Source organism: Opisthocomus hoazin, chromosome 1 (assembly GCF_030867145.1).
Source record: "Opisthocomus hoazin isolate bOpiHoa1 chromosome 1, bOpiHoa1.hap1, whole genome shotgun sequence".
Lineage (NCBI taxonomy): Eukaryota > Metazoa > Chordata > Aves > Opisthocomiformes > Opisthocomidae > Opisthocomus > Opisthocomus hoazin.
This window is the reverse complement of record NC_134414.1, coordinates 106,278,613-106,294,645: the sequence shown is the minus strand read 5'-3', so window position 1 is coordinate 106,294,645 and position 16,033 is coordinate 106,278,613. Positions and strand designations below refer to the sequence as shown.

General features: G+C 42.7%; 1 protein-coding gene across 3 annotated transcripts in view; it reads left to right on the top strand.

Moving 5' to 3' along the window:
• Positions 1-1,269: 1,269 nt before the first annotated feature.
• The window catches only part of DYRK1A (dual specificity tyrosine phosphorylation regulated kinase 1A), a 95,594-nt gene continuing 80,830 nt past the window's right edge, over positions 1,270-16,033 (top strand). Inside the window, exon 1 of one of the 3 annotated variants that reach the window (XM_075432014.1) lies at positions 1,270-1,445. The gene's annotated coding sequence lies outside the window, so the exon portion shown is untranslated. Of the gene's footprint in view, positions 1,446-1,925; positions 2,105-2,521; positions 2,541-16,033 lie in introns of those variants that run through there. The other 2 variants (XM_075432008.1, XM_075432019.1) reach the window with 2 other exon arrangements.

Here is a 16,033-nt window from a genome sequence, read left to right as displayed (position 1 = left end):
GAAAAACGAGGCACAGGGACTGCGCGGCTGGAGGTGGAGAGGCTCTGGACAGCTATTTTCATCTGCAACAGAATTTTAGCTTGTTTGAACTGCGTGTGATACTGCACTCGTAAAGCCACGCTTAGATTATTTGGGGGACCTATGACTGGCTGCTGCTGCACCTGTCTCCCTCTCCTTGGCTGCTTATTTCCACCGTTTAAGCTGAGATAAAAAACATGAAAATAGGTAGAAAAGCACAGGGAACAAGAGTTGGTAATATGTCCTAATTTCTTCAAGGAGGCCGGCTGTGGACTGAAATGACTAAAGTATCACGTTAGAATGAAAGTATTAGATACAGGCCATACTCTACTTTTTGATCTTTGTGGGCATCGCAGGGAAAAAAAAAAAAAGAATAAAAAAAAAAATCCCCGTCGCAGATTCAGGCCGGCTGCACCGGCGCCGCGACCCCGCTCCGCAAGGACGAGCGGCAAGGAGCCTTCCCTCAGCCACCCAAGGCCCACCCACCCCGCGCCTGCCACGCCAGGCGGCTTCCCACTCGGCTTTTTTTCCTCTCTTTTTTCAAGGAATATATTTATTTGGGGGGGGGGGGTGTGGGGGGTGAGGAGGACCCCTGCCCGCGCGAGTCGCCCGGCCAGGCCACACGGCTCCTCCGGCGTCTGAGGGCGGCCTTCGTCAACCCCTCCGCCCTCCCGGGGGTCTCCCCACAGCGCGCGAAGCCCGTCCTGCGCGGCCTGGCCTCGCCTCGGGCGGCCGCAGGGCCCCGCTCCTTCCCCCCGCCCGCCTCCAGCGCCGCCCGGCCCGGCCCGGCCGCCGCGTTGCCGGCGCCCCCTGCAGGCCGGGGAAGGCGCGGCGGTGAGGGCGGGGCCGCCTCCTCCCGGGCGCGCGCCGTGCGGCAGGGGCACGGGGGGGGGGGCCGCTCCCCCCGCCCGGCACCGTTACCGGCCTCGCGGACACCGTCACAGGCCGGAGGGCGGGGGGAGAGGGGGGGCAGCGGTTGCCCTGGCGATCAGGTCCCGCCCTTTCACCCGTCGCTCTCTTCCCCGCCCTCCCCACGTCAGCGCCGTCTCCCGCCCGGCCGGGGTGGGGCAGCCGGGCCGCGTGATTGACAGTTGCCATAGAAACAGGCTCGCCCCGTCGCCATTTTGTCAGTTAGCTTTTTTTTTTTTTTTAAAAAAAACCCCTTCTTCCCGCCTAAATCGCGGCTTTTATTTTTTTTTTTTCCTCCCCCCCCCTCCACCGCGAAGGACGTTATCGCACGAGAGAACGAAAGGACACCCTCGGAAAAAAAAACCCCACCCCCGTCCCCCGAGGGTCCGCCGGGGACACGCGAGGAGTTCGCCCCGCGCGCGCGGACGAGGACAGGCTCGAGGCGGCGGCGGCAGCAACAGCAGCGGCGCGGCGCGGGAGGGGAGCGAGGCGCGCGGCGCAGCGGCCCGGCGACGCCGGTTCGTGAGGGAGGGAGGGAGAGAAGGAGGAGCGGGCGGGGAGGGAGGGAGGGAGGGAGGAGGTAGAGGCTGGCAGGCGGGGGAGGGAAGGAGGGAGGGAGGGAGCGAGGAGTTCCCGGGGGCTCGGTACGGCGCTGCGCTTCCCCCCCATCCCCTCCTCCTCCTCCTCCTCCCCCCGCCCGCCGCTGTCCCCGCGCTGCCTGGCCGGGGCTCAGGCCGCCGCCGCCGCCGCCGCGCCGAGCCGAGGTGAGGCCGGGCCCTGCCGTTGCCGCCGCCGGGCGCTGCGCAGGTTTGGAACGCGCGCCATTTTGTGAGCGATAGAAAATCCAGCCCGGCCAGGAAGCGCCGCGGATCCGCCCGCCGGGCCGGGTCCCCCCTCCCTCCTTCGCCGCCCAGAGAGGAAGGCGCGCAGCGGACAGACCCCGCGGCCGGTGCCCCCCGCGCGGCACCGGCACCGCCGACCGGCCGTGCGGGCCCGAGCGCGGCGGGGCGGCCGGACTGCGGAGCGCGCAAGAGGGAGGCGCTGCCGCGCCGGGGCCCCTTGGCCGAGGCCGGGGGAAGCGCTCGCTCCTCGCCCTGCCTGCACCCGCCGCCCGAGGGAAGAGGCCTCAACCGGGAGAAGCCGGGCCGGAGCGCGGGCCCCGCCGCCCCTTGCGCGGGTAAGCGAGACGCCTCAGCCGGTGGCGGGGGGCTGCGCAGCGGGACGAGCTGGTGCCACCTCCCGGCCCGGCGCGGTCGAGGGGGGCGCAGCGCAGGGGGCAGCTCCGCTGCCATCTTAGAGAGAGGAGGTGGGGAGAGCGCGGGGGCCCGCCGAGCCCCGGGCCGGAGCTGGCGGGGCCGGGAGCCGGGCCGGGCTTCGGACCCGGCCTTCTTCCCCGCCCGCCCTGCCGCCGCCGCCTTCTGGGGCAGGCCGGGCACGGCCGGAGGGCAGCGGTGGCGGCCGCGGCCTCTGCGGGCCTTTTCCCTGCCCTCGGCGGCCGGGAGAGGCTGTCGCTGCCGGGTTGGGAAGCGGAACGGCGAGAAGGGGCCGCGGGACCGGCGATGGAGGAAGGGAGCTCGCCCGGATCCTGCCGCTCTTATGCGCAACGCCCTGCGGTGGGCGGGTGCGAGGTCTCGCCCCGGTCTGGGAGCGGGGAGAGGGGGGTGAGGAGGGCGTCAGGAGTTGAACCATCAGCTGAGCAGGCACCTGTTGTGGCTTTAGGTGACCCTGCCTGTGCCCGTGTGAGGGGCTTCGTAGGTGGGGAAGTTGGAGGCCGGTGTAGAAGGAGTACTTGTGGGAGATGCCTGTCATCTGGGTGGGGGGGTGGGGGGAGAAGCCGTTGGGAATAGGCACAGGGACACACAGGCACTTCTGCATTTTAATAGCTGGATGCAGTCTTTCAGGAATCTAGCTTTGTGTCGCTGAGGAAATTGGAGACCTCATCTGATATACAGGGTGCTGCTTCTCTGGAGTGGCATTCCTGCCCGCCACCGCAAAATCAGAAAACGCAATTAAAAGCACTGTAATTTGAAATTTCGAAATTGGTGCATTTTTGAATCTCAGTCAGCTTTGAAGTTTTCAGTTTAGTCTGTCCAAAGACTATGTAGGGGTTCTTTGATCATGTGTCTAGATTGCTGCTGTTACTTAGTTCTCCTATTACTCCACAGTCATCAGAGGAAATAAACATTCATTGTTCTATAAAATTAACAAAGACAATATATCTGACTACAAAATAAATGAACAAGCATGTTTTTGACAACCCACTGTTTTAACCCACATGAGAGTGTGCTGTTAACTTTCGCCAGTAGGTATATATAGTCACACTTGCAGGGATATAGTATCAAGGGGGGTTTAGATAAGTAGAAGTTAAGAACTTGTTTTATTATAGTGTTGGTATTTCATTCTCCTTTTCTTAAGAAAAGGTCTGTGAAGCGGAAGAATACATCAATGATATCTGGTGATAAATAAGCAAACATTTTGTTTGTAGTAGTATTTAACTATCTGCCTGCAACCAAGCAGAATTTAACTTACCTCATTGGAATAGTCCATAGCCCTAAAAAGTTTTGGTAAACTTGTTTCTCTTTTTCTCCACATCCCCCTCCCCCCAACCTCTGCAGATTGGATATTTTTGGAAAATATATTATACTTTATAGAATTAGAATAATAACTCTGAAAATAACTCTGAATATGAGCTAGTATTTGTTAACTATTATCTATGTATGTTTGGTGAACTTGGTGTGTGTGTGTATACATAGACTAATTTTGTAGGCTATGCTTGCCGTTTTTGGCTTATATGAATTATTTAGAACTAGAGTGTTTTTATTTGCGGTCTGAAGTAGAATATATGTGTGATGTGTTAAATTTACATTTTCTGCTGTGAATTAAAAATTTCGTCAAAGTTTATGAAGCTTATCAAGTTTAGTTCATGGTTTTTGAGTATTCTTTGAGTAAAGCGAGTGTATCTTGTTCCAAATTGAATAAAGAGCACAGCCTTCTTAAATCAAGAAAAGAGGGAAATTCTTCTTGTTAAATTATTGTGTGCGCATTTACATATGACAATAGTTTAATACTGTTTCTAGGCAAATAGGCAAGAAAGACAGTTTGTTACGTGAGCAGCAATGTTACAGTTCCTGAATCAATACTTGGGTGGATTTAGAACTTGTCATTGGAATCCCCTCCCCCATGTTGGACAGTGACCGAGAAGCTGCAACGAGGATAATTTTACCTAATAGCAGCCAGGAGTTCTCTATTTCAGTGTCAATTTATGGATAGTATTCTCTTACTTCTGTAAAACAATGAGGTAGTCATCAGGAATTTGTCATTTTTTAAAGTAGGTGGGTTTTGCATAGACTGGGAATTAACATGTGATGACCATAAATGACTGCTAACGAACTGGTTGGTAGTTTACACGAAGTAGAAAAAACATGACTGGTACCTAGTAAAAACTGTTTGCCTCATCCAAGCTTTTGAAGTTACATTTAATTAGGACATACTTGCTAACATATATACCACGTGTAAAAATCTCAATTCTGATAGAGCCTTGCACGGAAACCTGTCTGGGTTAACTATATTATTAGACTTTGCCTTAATGGACTTGCTATGAGATTTTTGTCATTTTAATTCGAAGTAGTTAGTCAACACCTTAACGTGAAATGAAAAAGTCCCTTTTAGGTTATGCTGACATGTTTGAATCTGTACCACCTGGTCACATGATAGTATGCAAAAATACTAGTTAATAAAATGCATGAAAAACTATACCTTTATTTGCTACGATAGCATTTTACAGTTTCATCTGAACTGAAATGGATGATGATTTGAAGACTAAAATGTACTCTTACCAAAGAAGCAATTCTGTTGCTATAATTAGATTCTCTTTTCAGCATTCCTCTTAAAACCTCTTTATTTCAGGTGTGTTTAACCCTGGCTACGGGACTGTAGGTTGAAAGTTGTTGTTATAGCTTATGTTTTTGAGTAAGAGTTGAAGACTGGTATGTGTTTAATCTTTCTGTGGTAATTTTTAATGCCATTTGGAGAACTGTTCTCCAAAATGAAGTCAAAAACTTTCTGATATCTCTGTTTTATGGGGACACGGGAGACTTGTATAACTTCTGAAATCCTGTTGTAAATAGATCTGTTGTTGTGGAATAGGATTATTTACAGAGAACTGCTGCTTTTGTCTTTATAGCTGACTACAGTAGATTATTTGTTAAGTTTACAGTTTCATCCCTTTGGTACGAATTTGGTAAGACATCCTTTTCTTAGTTTTATGTAATAACATTCTTGCTAATCAGGTTTTAAGAAGTCTAGAAGACTTGATATGTTTATGCAGTGAGACTTCTTTTTTTGCTCTAAGACTATTTGAAATAATACAAAAAACCTTTCTGAGCAAACATGCCTTTCTTGTAAGCTGACAAGTGGAGAAAAAAGTAAATGACATTCTGAGAAGGGTAATACTCTCCTTTTCCTTCTTCACCTCCATGGGTCCTTCAAGAGGAGACTTATGGGAACTGTAGTCTATTGATGGTTGAAGAGGACTGGAGAAACTTGATGATTAGAAAGACATGTTCTGTATGTACAGTTATCTAGTACTCTGTCTTTGAGGTGACACAATAGACCAATAGAATTGCAGTGGCCTAATCAGTAGTTGCCTATAACAATTAATGTGACAGTTTGTAATTGATATCCATTAGATATCTTTTTCCCTTACGTGAAAGGAAGGTAAAATTCTGAGTTTGATTCTGTTTTATGCAAGCATGACTGAAAAATAACTCAACTGCTTTTGCTAGTACAAATGTGTTTCATTAGGATAGGTTTCTAGTTCATACTCACTCCAGCTTTATTTGGACTTTAGCTCCATTTTCCATAATACTTATGAGTCTTGTCCAGTATCTGTGGGGGCTTAATTATGGCTTCCTTGTCTGAGAGCACAGATCAAAAAAAGGAGCTCCTCTTTGACTGGAAAGCACATAATTGTGAGACGGGCTAAGTCTCATTGTCTCCATAAGGGTTTCTTTCCCCTCTCTCGCTTCCCCTCTTTTTTTTCATTCCCCTCCCCAATCTCGAAAGAATAGGTGAGTTTTTTCCACAGTTGAAAAGGCTGGAGATGGGTTGGCTCAGTGTGCAAGGTACTGATGTTATCATATTCTCATTCATTCCAAAATGTCCAGTCCATATGATGTACAGGGAGAATACCCACTGAAGGGCTAGGGAAGTGTGCAAGATTGCTCCCAGTCAGCTCTGCGTACTTCCATACAGTGTGAATACTCTGGAGGTCTGAAGTCCAGATAGTAGCTATTTCAGTTACCCTGTAGGAAGACATAATCAATTTAATTTCAGCTCTGAGTATAGCATTTCTTAAAAGCAGTGAAAATGTTTCTATAATTAAAATAACATAAGCTAGCAGTTATTTGTAAACATACACCTTGCAAAGTTTCTAGGGTCTTAGTAGCACTAAATACCTGAAAGTGAAACTGAGTAAATGAAAGTGAAATTACCTCCATAAAGTGTCAATTTTGTTTCAGCTGTGAGAAACCAAAATTTCACTTTATGTGTTATATTAAATTCCAAACGCTTCTATTTCTCTTCCCCCCTCCTTTTTCTTTTCCCCCAGAGGCAAATAAAAACAGAGTGCGTTTTGAGCCTGTTAAAGGATTAGTTAATAATATATTAATGCATCTATATGTTGAAAAGTTTCCTTTTTTTTTTTTTTAATAACTGGGTGGTGAAATAAGAGAGAAATTGAAATGTACGAATTGATTTCTGATGGCAGAGTTATTCTTTCAAAATAGAATTAAAAATTTTAGAGGGAATTTTTATGAGTTAATAAAAAAATCAGACTAGTAGAATGGCTAGTTGGCACAATCAGACATTTTAATGATTAAATTGAGCTTGCCAGTGAAACTTTTAAATCCTAGTGCCCCAAAAACCTATTGGTCATTGGTTTTTTGCTTCCTGGCTTCAAACACAGGTAGCTAATGTTTTTGTTCATTCAAAATCCCGTTTACCTGTATGTGCTCAAACCTTAATTTGTGTTCCTGTGAACTATGTAAACTGCAAATAACTTACCATTTACTTTACCAGTGGACCTGTCACCGAGGAGCCAATTGGAGCACAGCACCTCCACTTCCTTGCTAGAGGAAATAGTTTTGTGTCCATGCTATCAGTTTACTGTTTAAACTGAAGGAAGGAGTAAAAAGAGGATAAGAATAGTGTCAGGTAGGGAAGTTAATGTATTAGTACTTAGTTCTATGTTTTCCTGAACACTATGAATTTCATTACGCTGATATCTATTTGGACTGTATGATTGTAACTACTGCTTCTTTCCTACTTACAAATGTATAACCATTTATATTCTTGGTTTTTAAATACAGTTTTAACAGGAGTTTATATATGAAATTCATTAGGGTATGTGTGTGATTACTGACCAATCAGTTTCTGGAGTTTTTCTCTTTCAAAGTCTGGCGGTTATTGGAAGCTCGCTAACTTTCCTGGTTTGTGTCTGATTCTGGCTTCTTTGTTGTTATTCTTTCTAACTTGTGGATAAGTAGGCATTAATTTAATGGTATGCCAAAATTGCAAGTTAGTGTTTGAAATATATTGATGTCTTTGTTAATGTTACAAGAAGTGATTGTTGCATGAAGATCTTGGCAGTTTCCCTTTCTGTAGAAGTTACTCATAAATGCTACAATTACTGGGTCATAGTAGTGGAGTAACACAGCTAAATGCACATTTTTCACCATGATCAGGTGTTCATAAGCTTAAGATTCTGTGTTCTTGTGTTTAAGTGACTTTCCTGTCAATGTCACAGTGTGCTTTCAGAAGCTGAGAGTTTTATGGCAGGCCCTGTGCAGGAAAATGAGCATGCCTGCAAATGCTGAGCGTGTACATGATTGCACCTATCTGTCTATGTCTTCCCACTGAAACCAGATTTTTGCTGAAATAAAGTTCCAGAGATGCTAAGGCTGCAAACTTACTTTACACTTGCCTTTCCCCACCAAGTCAGAAGCACTAGTAGGTGCAGTTCTGGGAACAGGTTGGTTAACTACGCAGTTACTGCAGCTACATTTTGAATGACACTTGTATCTCCTCAAACTTTTCCTGATGGTTTATTATTTTTAATACACATGGCATTTTACAAGCTTAGTTTCTAAGTGAATTAATGTCTTCTGTGAACTATGTCTACTAGAGACAGCATCGTAAATGATTCATTTCTGTTGAAGGCGGAGTGGAAAGAGTATATATGATACTGTGTTATAAACTATAGTTGAAGTGTGTATTATAAGGGCATAGTTAAAAATTGTTTAGTTGTGCGTTGTTGTACTTCTTAGAGACCTTAGCTGGGATCTGATTTCCATTTTGTTTTGTACCATAGAGCATGAACTAAGTATTACTTCTTTCTGTGTTTAATCAGGATTTCATGACTTTGAGATGCATACCCATTCATTCCTAATGTTCTCCTATATAGTGTTTTTGTTAAGGCATTGTGTAAATGCATGTGTGCTTGTGGTTTGTTTTTTCTTCTGGTAAATAAAAAGGGTTGTGAATATTGTAATTTGATAGTATGTTGTACAGAAGCTTAATGATAGAAGATCTAGAAACCAGTAATGTGGAGGCCTGAATGGAAACTATTAATGGTATCTGATGTGGTCCTTACAAGAGGGTTTCTTTCCCATCTTTGTAGGATTTGTGTTGGGATATTTTTGCCCATGTGTTTTACATGATGTGCAATCATGATTTGCGGTTCACAGTGTCCATATGAGTCTACTTGCAGTCTTTTAAGCCATCAAGACATTCATTAACGTATCTCTAAGGAGTTAAATTATCCAGAGTCATGTTCACAGCATGGACATTTTAAAACTTTGAGCTTAGTTTTGAAACCTTGAGAAATCCAGTTTCATGTGTGGAAACAGAGTACAAGTACTGCCTTACCTTAGTGGTTAATGATAACACTGACAACTTTTGTTGTCATTCTTAAGTCGAGATTGGCTTTGCCTCATGTGGTGGGGAATAAAAATTATGTAATGCTTTTCTGGTGTAAGGAACTGCTAGAATTAGAGCCAATTCTTAAATACGGATTTGAAGGTAACACCTAGTGCCCCTTCACTTAATTTGCATACTGCCAGATAATTGCAGTAAACCAAAACACAAGTTTTTGCTAGAAGATTTCTGTGTCGTTTCTTGTTAAAGCAAGGAAAACATGTTGGCCAAGTTATGCAGTTTATCTTGACTTCTCTGTTTTTAAAGTCTAGTTTAAAAAAAATTAATACCTGAGTAATACACATATCATAAAGTGGGTATATCATTCTGGTTTTCTGCTAGATGTTCTTAACCAGCATCCAGTTATTTCAAGAAATGAGAAAACAAGTTCTCCTTATGGGTCACAAGGTTGAAGTATCATGTTTTGAAATCTTTCTCTCTTCTGCACAATTTGTAAAAATACTTCTCTAATTGAACAGAGATATTTTAAAATACGCTTGTTTCAGTTTAACTACTATTCTAATGGAAGTGAAATAAAATATTAAAATGTGTGTACTGATATACAGGGACATTTAGCTCAGTGTTTTGTATGTGAAGGAAAGGAATGTACATATGTGACAAACTGACATTTTTAAGAGGTCTTCTGAAGCTCTGCCAGGGTATACATGTGGTGCTTTGCATTTGGAAACAGGAGAGATGATCAGTGACCTAAACCAGGCTGTATCCATGATTTGTGTGATACAGACTGTTGGTATTTGTAGGGTGCGGGGCTTTTATTTGATAGCAGGAAAAAAAAAAGCTTTTAAATGCTTATTAAAAAAAATCTTAAGATAAAGCAAACACCAATTTGGAGCAGTTTGTCATAAATATTTTCCTAGTACTGAGAAGTTCATGGTAGACTTACATTCTGAAGCATGGGAGTTTTTGGGTTTGGGGTTTTTCTTCCTTTTTTCCCATTCTGTCCAGTGTAATAATTTCTAATTCTTAAATATCTGATTTTTTTTTTTTTTTTTTAATCAGGGACATGTTCTGAATTAGATCAGTAAGCAGTTTTTTTTTTTGTGTGGGGAAAAAGGTTGCCTTGGCCTTAGTTTACGTTAGTTGCTCATTAGTGTGTATTTCCAAAGTCTGTTAGGAGAGAGGGGGGGCTTAGTTGACCTTCCCTATGTCATTCATCATTTGTATGACTTCCATCACTTTTTTTTTTACTTCATAAGTATCATCTTAGGCCTACATAGCTAAACTAGTATTTTGTTGTACTGTAGGCCTCCCTCTTTTTTGTTAAGATTTTGAATCCCATAGTTCCCACCTGATTTTACTGGAATGTGAGAATATGCAATTATTTATGTATAAGAGTTTGAATATGGGATGAAGAGTTTAATTTTTAGACTTCCGTGTTTGAAAATTTTTCGCTTGGTGTTTTCTGATATACAATTCTTTATATGTTTTGCTTTCATTCTCTTTTCTCTGGACTATTGCTTCTTAAAAAGAAAAAATAATCTTAATTTTAATCTTTCTGTGTTAAAACAAAGTTTTGTTTGCGTAAACCAAAGCAATCTGACATCTGTGGTTTGAGGTGAGGCAGAAGCTCAAAATACATTTTTAGCAAGTATACAGTGGGCCCAGAATACAGTTTCTAAGTTATGTGTTAGTCATTATGTATATTCTGAAACCTGTGAGCTCCCAGCTTGACAGTGCCATGTATTTGCGGAAACAGGTATGCATTATATATAATTAACATATGTTGTAAGCTCAGTCTTTCTCTTTATATTTTAATCTTCAGTAACTCTGTAGAGTTGCAATTGACTTTATTAGTTATTTCCATAAAAATTCCCGAACTAAGTCAAGCACTCAAGCACTGACAAAAATGGGGAAATTATCTGTTGCTTTTGGCACTGACAAAAATGGGGAAATTATCTGTTGCTTTTGGTGATCTGAACTATCTTCTATCATGCAGTAAATGCGTTTTGGGTTTTTTTTTGGTACAAGTTGTTCATAATTTATGCACACTGTCCAGACCTTGCACTTAGTCTCAGGTTTGTGACTTTCTCATAGGCTTGTGCACAGATGTAACATTTAATCTGTGAATCTAGCAAATGCTTACAGATTCTTTCAGCATCTTGTGGAAGGGAAACGTTTTTCAGTGATTAGGATGTAATATACAGACTGGCCCCTTCCCCCCCCCCCCCCCCCCCAACCTAGAAATGTTCATGTGTCTTGCTTATTGTCAGCCCTGACGGAAGGCACTGAGTTCCTGTTTTTTGGAGTGGGGAGAGGGGTTTCAAAGATTTTATGCATTTTGTTGCTTTCCATACACACAGCAGTTTGTACTTTGCTAACGGGAGATAAACGTGCAACGAAGCTGCTTTTTAGCAAGGGGAGTGAAAGCAAGAAAGGTGAAATGACTTGCTCAAAGTTACACAGTGACGCAACGGGTGGAGCTGAGGTTAAGGCTTTATGCGTCTTATGTCTTAATAGCAGGATGCTATGTATTTGCAGTTGCATTTGACCTGAGTTTGTATTCTGAGTGCTTTGTAACTCCAAGAAGCAGTCTATTAAGCTTGGAGAGTGACTCAGCATATCCAGATAGAGGTCTGCTCAAGGAACTTAGGATTTGTTTGGAAATTTTTGGAAATTAAGAGTTTCAACTCATTTTTCCCAAAGGGAGTTTGCTTGTCTTGAAAAGAAAATCTAATTTTTTACTTGCAGTCTTGTTCCTTATTTGATATGCATAGCTCAATTTCAGAAAGAACTGATGGAGTATTTCAGCAAGTAGTATAATTTATAGTATAGCTGGCATTTACTGTATAGCTTTGTTTTCTATGTGCTGTCCTCCTGATGTACATGATAAGCACCTGTTCAATGAATAAAATAGCATTTGACTGTGTAAGTATAGATTGTGTTCCAAAATATATAAAAGAGACAGAATTGTGTATCAGGCCTGCCTGAAATATTTATTAACTTAGTCTGTGATTTTGTGACATTTATAAAACTTTTTGTTTCACGTGGAAGGAGAAGGAGTCACGTATGCTGTTTCCCCAGTCTATATGATTGAAACATTTCCATCTTACTAGCACAGAAGCTCCCACCTCTCCTACCTCATCTGTTGGGGCTGACTTCTCAACCTCATGGGTCAGTCACTTGACAGTGAACAGTTGGGGGAACAGTGGGTTGCTTGTGCAAGCATATACCGGGTGTGTAAACCACGCTTTTGTGTGCTTGGGTTTGGTTGGCTTTCCTGGGGAAAATTGGCTAAAGATCTTAAAGGTGACTCTTCTACAGTAACAGTCTGTGTTCTAGTTTCTGTTGATCAAACTTGTCACAGAGTCTTGAGACATTGGGTAGTAGTGGCAGTGAAGGGAAGCAAACTGACAGAAGCTGATGAGTAAAGACTGAAACTGCTGGTCTTCTGCTACTATACCTTCTTAAATTTGGGGGACATTTGAGAAGAGTTTGTTACCTTATTTTCATCCAAATCAATTGCATCTTCTAGCATGAGAGAAGACTGTAGGCCAGTATATAATTTCAGTGATGGGAGAATGCTGAAGGGCAGCACAGCAAAGAACAGTATATTCAGAGAAAACCACAAGCAACATTGATTTTTCTCCCCCCTTTCCTTCTGCTGTAAACCGTTTTTCTCTTTCCACCCACCCAAATCTGTATGTTTTCCTGGGGCTAGTGACAATTACTGTGCTTTCCCCAAAACTATACCTAAGCCAAATTTGAAATAATAGATAAAAAAGAAGCAAAAAGACAAAGAGTTATTGCTTTTCATATCTCATCTACGAGGGGTGTGGGACATGCACAGTATTTAGTCTGATGATGTTATATGTGTTTGTTTTACAGCGTGTTAGCAAACTGATGTGAAGTTCATGCTACACGATGTAGAGCCACTGAAGCACTTGGAGGGAAATTGTTGAAAGAGTTGTTCTAAGGCAGAGTGCAACAAGGAGTTCTTTGAAGGCAGTTACAGCTTAAGCAGCTCCCCTGCTCTCCAGATCCTGGCTGCTTGTTCCCACCTGCTTTGTGTTGGCACAGCTGTTTGTAAGACCAACCAGCGAATCAGACTTGGAAACTGAGTTGGCTGAAATATACAATTTCATATATATAACATTTGGGTGTGTGTGGGGGTGGAGAATCAGGTTACTTTTCAGTCAGATCGGTTCCCAGACCTGGTACACTGTGCTGCTGCTCAGACGTTTGACAAGATAATGGAATGTGTTGTGTGGGTGGACAGGAACAGGGTACCTAGAAGAGGCAGGGGTTGGTTAACTGGCTCTGATAGCACTGTTACTTAATGGAGAACATAATTCTGAGGAATTTTTGCCACCCCTCCTGTAGTAAATCACTCCCCTGTCAGTCAGTGTCCTCCTTACCCCTCCCCCCCCCCCCCCAACCTACTCTGCCTTTCAGACTTTTGCTTGCAATCTCAAACTTCTGTGCTTATTCCCTCTCTGATGTTCCCACTCTGGTGCTGTCCTGCTTGTGTGCACTCTGAACATGTGCTGCCACAGTCTTAACTTGATAGCAGGTGCTCCTCTAACTCTCCTTACTCCTGATGCATCTATTTTCTTGTGCTCTTTTCGCTTGTGCTCTTCCTCTAGTTTTTCCTCACTCTTGCTTGCTCTTTTTTACAATTTTTTAAGTTCTGCTCATGCCCTTTTTTCTCCCATGTCCTTTCCAGTGCTCGGTCTCTAAAGCTTCTCTTTTTTTATCACTTGCTCAGTCTCCTGCTGCTCAGTGTTTTCTCCTGCTTGTTCTTTCTCACTTGTTCTTACTGTCTCTTCCCCTGTACGAACAATGCTTTTGAGGGGGAAAAAAAAATCCACATTTTAAGAGACTAAGAAACCCGAAGTTTTTAATTTTCTGGTTTCCCCCCTCCCCCAAACATTACCACAAAACAACACAATATATAGATTTCTTCCCAATCTCATGCTTTTCTGAAATTTTTGCTTGAATTCTATATTGTTTAAAGATAGATATGCGCACACAAAGTATGTATTGTTCCTGTTTGGACAAACTGAAAGATGAATAGAAGTTTCTAAAGTTTTCTAATAGAAGGTATTTTTCAGCTGTCTTTATAAGATGTGAACATAGCTTATAGATACTAGAAGCTAAATTGCAGAGTAAAGATGCTTAATTTTCTTGTTCCTGCTGTACAAAGGAGACATGAAAAAATGTTTCTCTTGATAGCCCAGTTTTAACCTAACCACCGGATGGACTGGTTATGTTAAAAAACAAACAATTCTTGGAAATTCCATGCTTGCTTGTCCTCTTAAATAAGTGAGCAGAGCTGATGGGATTATACTGTTATTTCACTTCCATGTATTCACGTATCTAACGTACAAGTTATTTAAATTTTGTTGGTAACTATTTACCTGTTAGTTGGGTAAGTAGACAGGAGTGCTGGTTCCTTAATGTCTGAATCCATGCATATTTTAATATCCATCCATATTTTAATAATCCAAAGTGACTTCAAACAAAAATGTGGAAGATTGGACAATACATTTGCTCTTTATAGCAGGAAAAAAGCAAGAGAATTTTTCTGCCTGTGTCATTTGCTTCTCTAAGTCTTTGTGTGAACTGAGGGTGGGAGCACCTTAAGTACCTTGCAAGGCATGCTTTCTCCACACAAAATGTGATGGACAGTGTTTTACTTTTGCATTCTTATACAAGAGCACACTTAAATTTATCACTTTCTGAGCTTGCAGATTTTTGTTTTGTTAGTAAGCAGCCTGGTATCAGGATGTACATGCTAACAGGGCAAACACTATTCTGAATTACAGTAGTTGTCTTTGGAAATGTTCAGTTGGTTTCTTCTTAATTAGTAAATAAAAGTGTTACTCATAAATGCTGTATCTCTTCAGCGGTTGTGACTTGTCTGATTTTTTTTTTTTTTTTTTTAAATCCCATCCATCTTATCTTCTGCTTTGAGTCTTGTTCCAGTCTACTCTATATTCATCATGTTTGTTTTATGCATGTGTTTTTTCATGGCTAAAGACGTTTGGCTTGTGATAAATAACATGGCATTGCTCAGTTTCTAGGAGTAGCTGAGGTTTCTTAGTCAAATAATGGTTTAGCTACTTTGATGTTTAGTGCCTCTCTTTCCCCCCTCCCATCCCCTTCTTCAGCAATCCATTGCACTTTTCATAAAGCCTTGTTTCTCTTCTTACCTAACTTGCTTTGGGTTCACTGTTCTGCAGTGGTTGTCTTTGTTGCCCTTCAGAATGTCACCCATGCTTTCTAGTATTTCCTGTAAATCCAGTATGAGCCTAACTTGAGATGTTTAGAATAAAAATCTGTCTGAGCAAAAAAGGGAGAGTAGGCCTTGGCTGCTCAATCTATGTGGGGATCCATGTTTCCTCAGATAGATTCACTGTAGCACCACTGAACTCCATGGAGGTCGCTTTCTCATAAGCTCTGAAGCTATTAAGTCTTCTTTATGTTCACTTCAAGTAAAGTCTTAAATTAGCAGTTAAGGAGTTCTGGCTTATTTCCAAAGGTGGTGCTTTCTTGTTTTTAAGGGAGGGGAGAGAAAAAAAAGTGTTGGGAAGAGGGAAGTTCCAATTTTGAAGCCATTAGATGTGGCTTTGCTTCTTCTAACTTACATGGGAAAGGAAGATGTCAGTGTAGTGTATGGTGTTATGAATTGACTCAAGAGTTCTCTGTTGTGACCGTCTTGATGAGTACGTTGTCAAGTTCAGTGTTTCCTTTTTGCCTTGCACTGGAAACTGGTTGTATGAAGGGCTATAGAGATTACAGTCTATTAGGCTGCAATCGGTCCATTTGATGCACCTGTTATGAGCTCTGAATCTTGCTTTTCTCATCCCTTTTGCTATACTCCTGTGATTTCGTACGTTGCTTTGCTATTTCATATGTGTTGAGAAAAATTGTTTTCTTGCTAAGGATACCTCTGCTGGCATCTTCCATAGAGCATGTCAAATCACACTTATGACCTTCTTGTTGTGCTCTTTCACAAAATGGGAAAGAGGTCTAGATCAAAATCTGCCTTTTTACAGCAGTCTGTCTTAAAAACCACAACACATCATTACATGAAATACACCGGTTCAGTAACAGTAGTAGGGAATTAAAGAAAAAAATTTGTTTTGGAGTCTTTCTGTCTAGTGAACTG